This window comes from Vicugna pacos, unplaced genomic scaffold (assembly GCF_048564905.1).
Source record: "Vicugna pacos unplaced genomic scaffold, VicPac4 scaffold_19, whole genome shotgun sequence".
Lineage (NCBI taxonomy): Eukaryota > Metazoa > Chordata > Mammalia > Artiodactyla > Camelidae > Vicugna > Vicugna pacos.
Genome location: NW_027328740.1, coordinates 8,158,996 through 8,167,084, shown reverse-complemented (window position 1 = coordinate 8,167,084; position 8,089 = coordinate 8,158,996). Strand labels below are relative to the sequence as shown.

General features: G+C 45.7%; 2 long non-coding RNA genes across 2 annotated transcripts; both read right to left on the bottom strand.

Moving 5' to 3' along the window:
- Window positions 1–807: 807 nt before the first annotated feature.
- Window positions 808–5,791, bottom strand: LOC140693244 (uncharacterized). Its single transcript, XR_012068969.1, has 3 exons — window positions 5,610–5,791; window positions 1,167–1,237; window positions 808–958 (listed from the first exon to the last, which is right to left on the bottom strand). It is a non-coding gene; the product is annotated as an uncharacterized lncRNA (long non-coding RNA).
- Window positions 5,792–5,906: 115 nt separating this feature from the next.
- Window positions 5,907–7,703, bottom strand: LOC140693243 (uncharacterized). Its single transcript, XR_012068968.1, has 4 exons — window positions 7,631–7,703; window positions 6,464–6,534; window positions 6,165–6,255; window positions 5,907–6,034 (listed from the first exon to the last, which is right to left on the bottom strand). It is a non-coding gene; the product is annotated as an uncharacterized lncRNA (long non-coding RNA).
- Between the last annotated feature and the right edge of the window lie 386 nt (window positions 7,704–8,089).

Genomic DNA, 8,089 nt, shown 5'->3' with positions numbered 1-8,089 from the left:
ATTGGGGTTGGTTTCATTTCTTGGAATTTCAGCCCCCATGAATCCAATGGATCCATGTCCTGAGAGTGTGGGTGTTTCAGCAGAAATCAGGCGACGCATATGTATTCCGGGTGTACGGATATTATAGGAACATAAGTCTCCTTTAGTGGGTCCCTGTGTTCTGTGAACTGTTAGAAAGTTTAAAGACGTGTGAAACCATCAACTGAAAAGGGACACACTTCCCTCCATTGGTACGGTGCATAGAGCTCTGAACAAAAGGAAAGAGGGAAGAAGAAAGGCCCATGGGACGCTAGTGGGTAGAATCACATTTACCTTAGGAACCTCTCGTCGGATGCAGCCCCTCCCCCAACACTGACAAGATGCAGCAGCCATTGGGGATGGCAGTTAGCGGTTGGATTCCAGGTGGAATGTTGGTGTTTACCGCGAGGCTTGTTGTGGCTGTTGGATCCTAGGTAACCGGGCAGAGTTCTGTGGGTGGATCAGTGTGATGGAGGGGCTGCCGCCCTCTGTGGAGCTTGGCTTAGGTCTTTGGTCCGGGAAGCTGTGTCAGTTCGAGATACTGCTCCTGCCCAAAGACCTGAGGTCACATGTCAGTTTCCAGAACCTGAAAGGGCAGACAGTGGAAGATCTGCCTGTCATCAACTTACTGGTCAGGCTCCGAGGTACTTTCAGACTTGCCCAGTCCTGGTGAAGTCGACTTTAGGGGAGACACGAAGAGAAGCTGGCCGATAAGCTGGCTGCACGGATTGAGGAGAGATGCGAACACATGGATGAGAGATGTTCTGCTACAATGGAGAATACTGGCGTGGAGACAGCTGTAGAGGATACCAGGCTCAAAAGACATTCATGAGACATATTGAAACTCACTGATACAGGCAGAAACATACGGAGTGCCAACGTGGACTTGAGGAAGTTCCTCAATTCTCTTCTCCAATAACGGGTCCAAGGTCCCTGACGTCTGAAGGAGAAGAAATGGCAGAGATGATCAAAACGCTCCTGTTCTTGGAAGAGGTCGTGAGAATCCACACGTCCCAAGGGGCATTCCCAAGCCATTCAGACCAGAATTCACCAAGCCCAGGTAAGCCTTTTCCCAGGTTTGGGCCTAGCTAGTGAGCACTTGCCCTTGCCTCCCCTCCACTCAGGCATCCATTTTGAAGGATCAGTACCTGAGCTGCAATGAAGCCATTACGAGAAGAGCAAGCCCCTCCTAGAATCAGAGTTCCTCCAGCTTCACTCTCTGTGAACAACAGTGAACACCTTAAAGGTCAAATAGTCTCGGCTGAAATAGATAAAATTGAATACTTAGCTCACACCTAGAAACGATGTCCTTCCGCTAGATTCAGCAAATGTTGTGTTTATGTCTTCCCTGGGGTGAAGGGAGTGTGGTAAGTGAGGGGAATCTTTGACTGAACATGAATCTGTATTAGGCTTCAGTTTTTCAAGACAGTGAAGGTAAATAGTACAAGTCAGAAAGTGAACTGAACTGTAAAAGTCGCCAATGACATTAAAGACACAGCTTATGTGGATGGTCTTTCACTTGAGTCAAGCCCCCAGGGGCACTATATCATGGGGGTGCACACTTGGTTGCGTTAAATGGCTTTAAACTACAGGATCGGATGATTAAGCGTTCTCAACACTGATAGAAAAACACCTGGTTCTCAATAGACTAGCATAACTGCAGCAGGATTCTCCTAGCTAGAATGCCTCTAGGTGCTTTTGGATTCAAACCTAAATGTATATATTTGGTTTGTTTCCTCTTGTATTTTCCTAGAGAGGGATGTTACCCCTTGAAATGCCAACATTGGCCAGTAGGTGTCATTGGGATACAGGGCACCACATGCACAAGTGTATCCAAGGTTGGGGGTTATTCCATGTTTCCAAAAGTTATTTCATGGTTCCTGTTGGTTTCGGAGGCTTCAACCTTAAAGAGCTGACATGACCCCTTGAACAGTTAGGACTGCTAGTTTGCATTCTATCTGTCTAGCTTTTCCGTAGAGCTGACTAAATGTTACCAAAATTGACAAGTCTGGCTTCTAGGTCGATTTAGTGTGTTTCAAAAAATAACTCCATTTTCGTATAACTCCCAAAACATGTAAATGAGTTCTGTTAAACTTCTTAAAGACTGCAAATGGGATATCAACACAATGTCAAAATAGTTGTCTTCGGACAATCCCTCCCACCACGGCTGTATAGAAACAAAGAGCTAAGCAAATATCACATTTCTGTGAAATGTATCTGGATAGTGTTGATTCATCGATGCCCAGTTGGCAGAGAAGAAGTGCAACCTGCACTCACTCGCTCCCATGTACAGAGCAATGGAAACATCCACTCACCCAGCCCTTAGCATAGGACACTGGCCGAAGAGAGGTCTGTTACTCCCAAAGACAGGATGAGGCCTCAGGACACCTGGAAGCAGGAGAAGGCAAAGCAGGGAATGGAAACCAGTGCAGGTTCGGACCCCTGGTGATGGAGCAACAAGGGTGAAACTCTGTTTAACTTGGACGCACACTCTCAAGCGGACAGGAGACATGGGTTTGAAGGTGATGTGCTGAGATTTACAAGAGTGCACAGCAGATGCTTGGCTGAGAGAACTCAAAGAAACCAGCGCAAAATATCCCCACAGTTAATTCTGAGACCAAGATCCAAGCTGCCAAATTTGAGGTAGCAGAGGCAATGGTCAGTGAGGCATAGAGCTACGGATGATGGCACACGCTGAGTCTCAGGGATCTGGAGTGCGTTGTGGGATGTGGTGGGTCGAATCAAGAGAGCAAACCGAACTGTGTACCAATAATAAATCAACCACACTGGTCGCGCGGTTGCGATTACCGATATGTCCCATGGCCACACCCAGTACATCTGCAGGACCAGGGACCAATTGGGCATTTTGCCAATAGAGCACGTGTGGGGCTGAATCAGAGATATCGTGCATCTGGTCTGAGGGATCCAGGGGGCCTGGAATTTGAAATCAGAATGAAAAGCCTTAGGATATGCTACATTCATAACCTGGGCTGGGATTATGGTTTGGTTTGAGTCACAGGATGCGCAACAACTCTGTGGTTGCCTTCGTGCACCCGTGCCACAAGAATGAGAGGACAAGGAAGAGTGGTCCAAGTCCACAGCGCGAGAAGAGGAAGCATTCCCTTCAGCACTATCTCCCAAAAGCGGATGCTACATTTTGGATGGCACCGGCACGGTACGGCACCTAGGACAACAAGGAAGGTCTGCGGGATCATTCCAGCAGGCCCTGATATGTGACATCCATAGATATGCTTCCACTGGTGTTTCTGTAGACAGAGAAGCTCTGGAAAAAACTGATTTCATTGGGACATTCCCGTGGCAATAAAAAGCAGAAGAGCACTCTCAGTTTGCTGTTTTGGAAACACTCCAAAATGACATAGAGAAGAATGCAGAGCTGAGAACTTTTAGAAGCTTCATTTCCACAAGAGGAAGTGTCCTGTGCACTTTCAGAAGTGTGAGATAAGTATAATCAAAATGAAGTTATGCTAATCGAAGTAGTATGGGTTGTTCATCACAACTAATGCAACACCAGCAATTGGAGATATACCAAACAACACACACAGGTACAGGTTATGGCATCAATGCCTAGGAGAAATTGTCCTCACAGAAATCCCATGGAATTGCGTAGAGACAAGAGTCTAAAATTTTCAATTAACAAAGCCCTAGAAGTCTACATTAGATACCTGATATTACCTGACCAGTAGAGATGAAGAAGAACAGTAAAAGAAACAGGAAGTACCATTTTCAGTTCCAAAGATATTGAAGGCGCAAAAGATAAGCTTTCAAACAACTAGTCTGCAAAACGCTATCCAGAACAAGTGTTGAAAATGAAGGTCAGGAAAACACTGAAGAACACCAGTGTCTCAGAATCACAAAAGGCAGAATACCAGAAAAGGGGAAGAGAAAGTCTCAACACGAGCCAAAAATATCAGGAAACTCAATGGTTGTGATAATATCAGGGCTAAAATTCAGTCCTTAGCAGACTAGATAATGCAGAGGGACGCGTGAATGACTGTGAAGACAGGGGAAGAGAAAACCCTCGGTCAGAAGCAGACATAGGAAAGCAAGTGCAAACAAATGAAAACATTGCAGTTGAACCCTGGGTTAAGACAGGGCATGAAAGAATAGAAATCATGAGTCCCAGATGGAAAAGCAAGAGATAAAGTAACAAAAAGTGTCTGAAAATTTATCTGTAGAAAAATCAGACTGAAACTTGCTGAAAGCCAAGAAAGAATCATCTATGCGAATTCAGGAATTACACAGCATCCGAAGGAGGTGGAATCCCAATAGACCTACCAGCAGCTGTATGATTCAAATCAACATAGTTCACGAATATCCGAGTGATTTAAAATGCACCTGGAGGAAACAACATAGTCACAAGGAAACCTCCAGAGGGGTTTCAGCTGATATCTCGGCAGCAATATTGCAGGACAGGGAGGAGTGCCAGGACACAGACCATATCCTGAATGGCCAAATGCTGCCACCTAGGGTAGCCTATGCCACATGAACACCATTTCAAATAACGGCAGAGCTAGAGAATTCTACAGACCGGCAAATCTTAAAAGAATTCAGCAGTTCAAAAGTTTTTCTAAAAGAAAGGTTGAGAAAACTCCCCTGAATAGAAAAGCAGCAAGATGGAATGGAAAGAAGAAACCATTATTGGAAATGCAAGAAGAGCATGTGTGGCAGAGAAGAAAGAAGAAGACCTTAAGGAGGACATCAAAACCCTAAAGATGGGAGAGGGAAGCAGGAAATCATAGGTGATTGGAAGCACTCTCTTAAGTGAATCAGCTTATTTGACTCTGTTTGAAGCGAAAGGAGAGATGCATGGCCTGACGTGTTTGCAAAACAAGCGAGAAGAAGACCAACAAAGAATCAAACCAACAAACAAGCACCAAAATGGTATGGTTGGCTGACATATACAAAGGGAACCATGATTATTCAAAAGAAAATACTCAAGGTGAGGTCAAGGGTCATTCAGAACGCATCGACCCAGTATCGTGGCTTGCATGTACTCAGCACACTTGTATTCGGAAATCAGAAGCGTGCATTCATATTCGTAAATTTTGATTCATAAGAGCATATCGTGACCTAACACTAATGCCGATTTGGAATCAAATGGATTCCTAGTCCGTGATGTAGACTTGTATGTCTTCCAACAGGATGAAGGAATGCCATATTCTAGGCTACGTAGAGAAGAAATGTAAGAAGCCTATAACAAAGGCAAGTAGCTCTGCCAAAGTGTACTAAGTGCAAAAGAGACCGACAGCAAAGTGCACATTGGGGTTGGTTTCATTTCTTGGAATTTCAGCCCCCATGAATCCAATGGATCCATGTCCTGAGAGTGTGGGTGTTTCAGCAGAAATCAGGCGACGCATATGTATTCCGGGTGTACGGATATTATAGGAACATAAGTCTCCTTTAGTGGGTCCCTGTGTACTGTGAACTGTTAGAAAGTTTAAAGACGTGTGAAACCATCAACTGAAAAGGGACACACTTCCCTCCATTGGTACGGTGCATAGAGCTCTGAACAAAAGGAAAGAGGGAAGAAGAAAGGCCCATGGGAGGCTAGTGGGTAGAATCACATTTACCTTAGGAACCTCTCGTCGGATGCAGCCCCTCCCCCAACACTGACAAGATGCAGCAGCCATTGGGGATGGCAGTTAGCGGTTGGATTCCAGGTGGAATGTTGGTGTTTACCGCGAGGCTTGTTGTGGCTGTTGGATCCTAGGTAACCGGGCAGAGTTCTGTGGGTGGATCAGTGTGATGGAGGGGCTGCCGCCCTCTGTGGAGCTTGGCTTAGGTCTTTGGTCCGGAAAGCTGTGTAAGTTCGAGATACTGCTGCTGCCCAAAGACCTGAGGTCACAGGTCAGTTTCCAGAACCTGAAAGGGCAGACAGTGGAAGATCTGCCTGTCATCAGCTTACTGGTCAGGCTCCGAGGTACTTTCAGACTTGCCCAGTCCTGGTGAAGTCGACTTTAGGGGAGACACGAAGAGAAGCTGGCCGATAAGCTGGCTGCACGGATTGAGGAGAGATGCGAACACATGGATGAGAGATGTTCTGCTACAATGGAGAATACTGGCGTGGAGACAGCTGTAGAGGATACCAGGCTCAAAAGACATTCATGAGACATATTGAAACTCACTGATACAGGCAGAAACATACGGAGTGCCAACGTGGACTTGAGGAAGTTCCTCAATTCTCTTCTCCAATAACGGGTCCAAGGTCCCTGACGTCTGATGGAGAAGAAATGGCAGAGATGATCAAAACGCTCCTGTTCTTGGAAGAGGTCGTGAGAATCCACACGTCCCAAGGGGCATTCCCAAGCCATTCAGACCAAAATTCAACAAGCCCAGGTAAGCCTTTTCCCAGGTTTGGGCCTAGCTAGTGAGCACTTGCCCTTGCCTCCCCTCCACTCAGGCATCCATTTTGAAGGATCAGTACCTGAGCTGCAATGAAGCCATTACGAGAAGAGCAAGCCCCTCCTAGAATCAGAGTTCCTCCAGCTTCACTCTCTGTGAACAACAGTGAACACCTTAAAGGTCAAATAGTCTCGGCTGAAATAGATAAAATTGAATACTTAGCTCACACCTAGAAACGATGTCCTTCCGCTAGATTCAGCAAATGTTGTGTTTATGTCTTCCCTGGGGTGAAGGGAGTGTGGTAAGTGAGGGGAATCTTTGACTGAACATGAATCTGTATTAGGCTTCAGTTTTTCAAGACAGTGAAGGTAAATAGTACAAGTCAGAAAGTGAACTGAACTGTAAAAGTCGCCAGTGACATTAAAGACACAGCTTATGTGGATGGTCTTTCACTTGAGTCAAGCCCCCGGGGGCACTATATCATGGGGGTGCACACTTGGTTGCGTTAAATGGCTTTAAACTACAGGATCGGATGATTAAGCGTTCTCAACACTGATAGAAAAACACCTGGTTCTCAATAGACTAGCATAACTGCAGCAGGATTCTCCTAGCTAGAATGCCTCTAGGTGCTTTTGGATTCAAACCTAAATGTATATATTTGGTTTGTTTCCTCTTGTATTTTCCTAGAGAGGGATGTTTCCCCTTGAAATGCCAACATTGGCCAGTAGGTGTCATTCGGATACAGGGCACCACATGCACAAGTGTATCCAAAGTTGGGGGTTATTCCATGTTTCCAAAAGTTATTTCATGGTTCCTGTTGGTTTCGGAGGCTTCAACCTTAAAGAGCTGACATGACCCCTTGAACAGTTAGGACTGCTAGTTTGCATTCTATCTGTCTAGCTTTTCCTTAGAGCTGACAAAATGTTACCAAAATTGACAAGTCTGGCTTCTAGGTCGATTTAGTGTGTTTCAAAAAATAACTCCATTTTCGTATAACTCCCAAAACATGTAAATGAGTTCTGTTAAACTTCTTAAAGACTGCAAATGGGATATCAACACAATGTCAAAATAGTTGTCTTCGGACAATCCCTCCCACCACGGCTGTATAGAAACAAAGAGCTAAGCAAATATCACATTTCTGTGAAATGTATCTGGATAGTGTTGATTCATCGATGCCCAGTTGGCAGAGAAGAAGTGCAACCTGCACTCACTCGCTCCCATGTACAGAGCAATGGAAACATCCACTCACCCAGCCCTTAGCATAGGACACTGGCTGAAGAGAGGTCTGTTACTCCCAAAGACAGGATGAGGCCTCAGGACACCTGGAAGCAGGAGAATGCAAAGCAGGGAATGGAAACCAGTGCAGGTTCGGACCCCTGGTGATGGAGCAACAAGGGTGAAACTCTGTTTAACTTGGACGCACACTCTCAAGCGGACAGGAGACATGGGTTTGAAGGTGATGTGCTGAGATTTACAAGAGTGCACAGCAGATGCTTGGCTGAGAGAACTCAAAGAAACCAGCGCAAAATATCCCCACAGTTAATTCTGAGACCAAGATCCAAGCTGCCAAATTTGAGGTAGCAGAGGCAATGGTCAGTGTGGCATAGAGCTACGGATGATGGCACACGCTGAGTCTCAGGGATCTGGAGTGCGTTGTGGGATGTGGTGGGTCGAATCAAGAGAGCAAACCAAAATGTGTACCAATGAT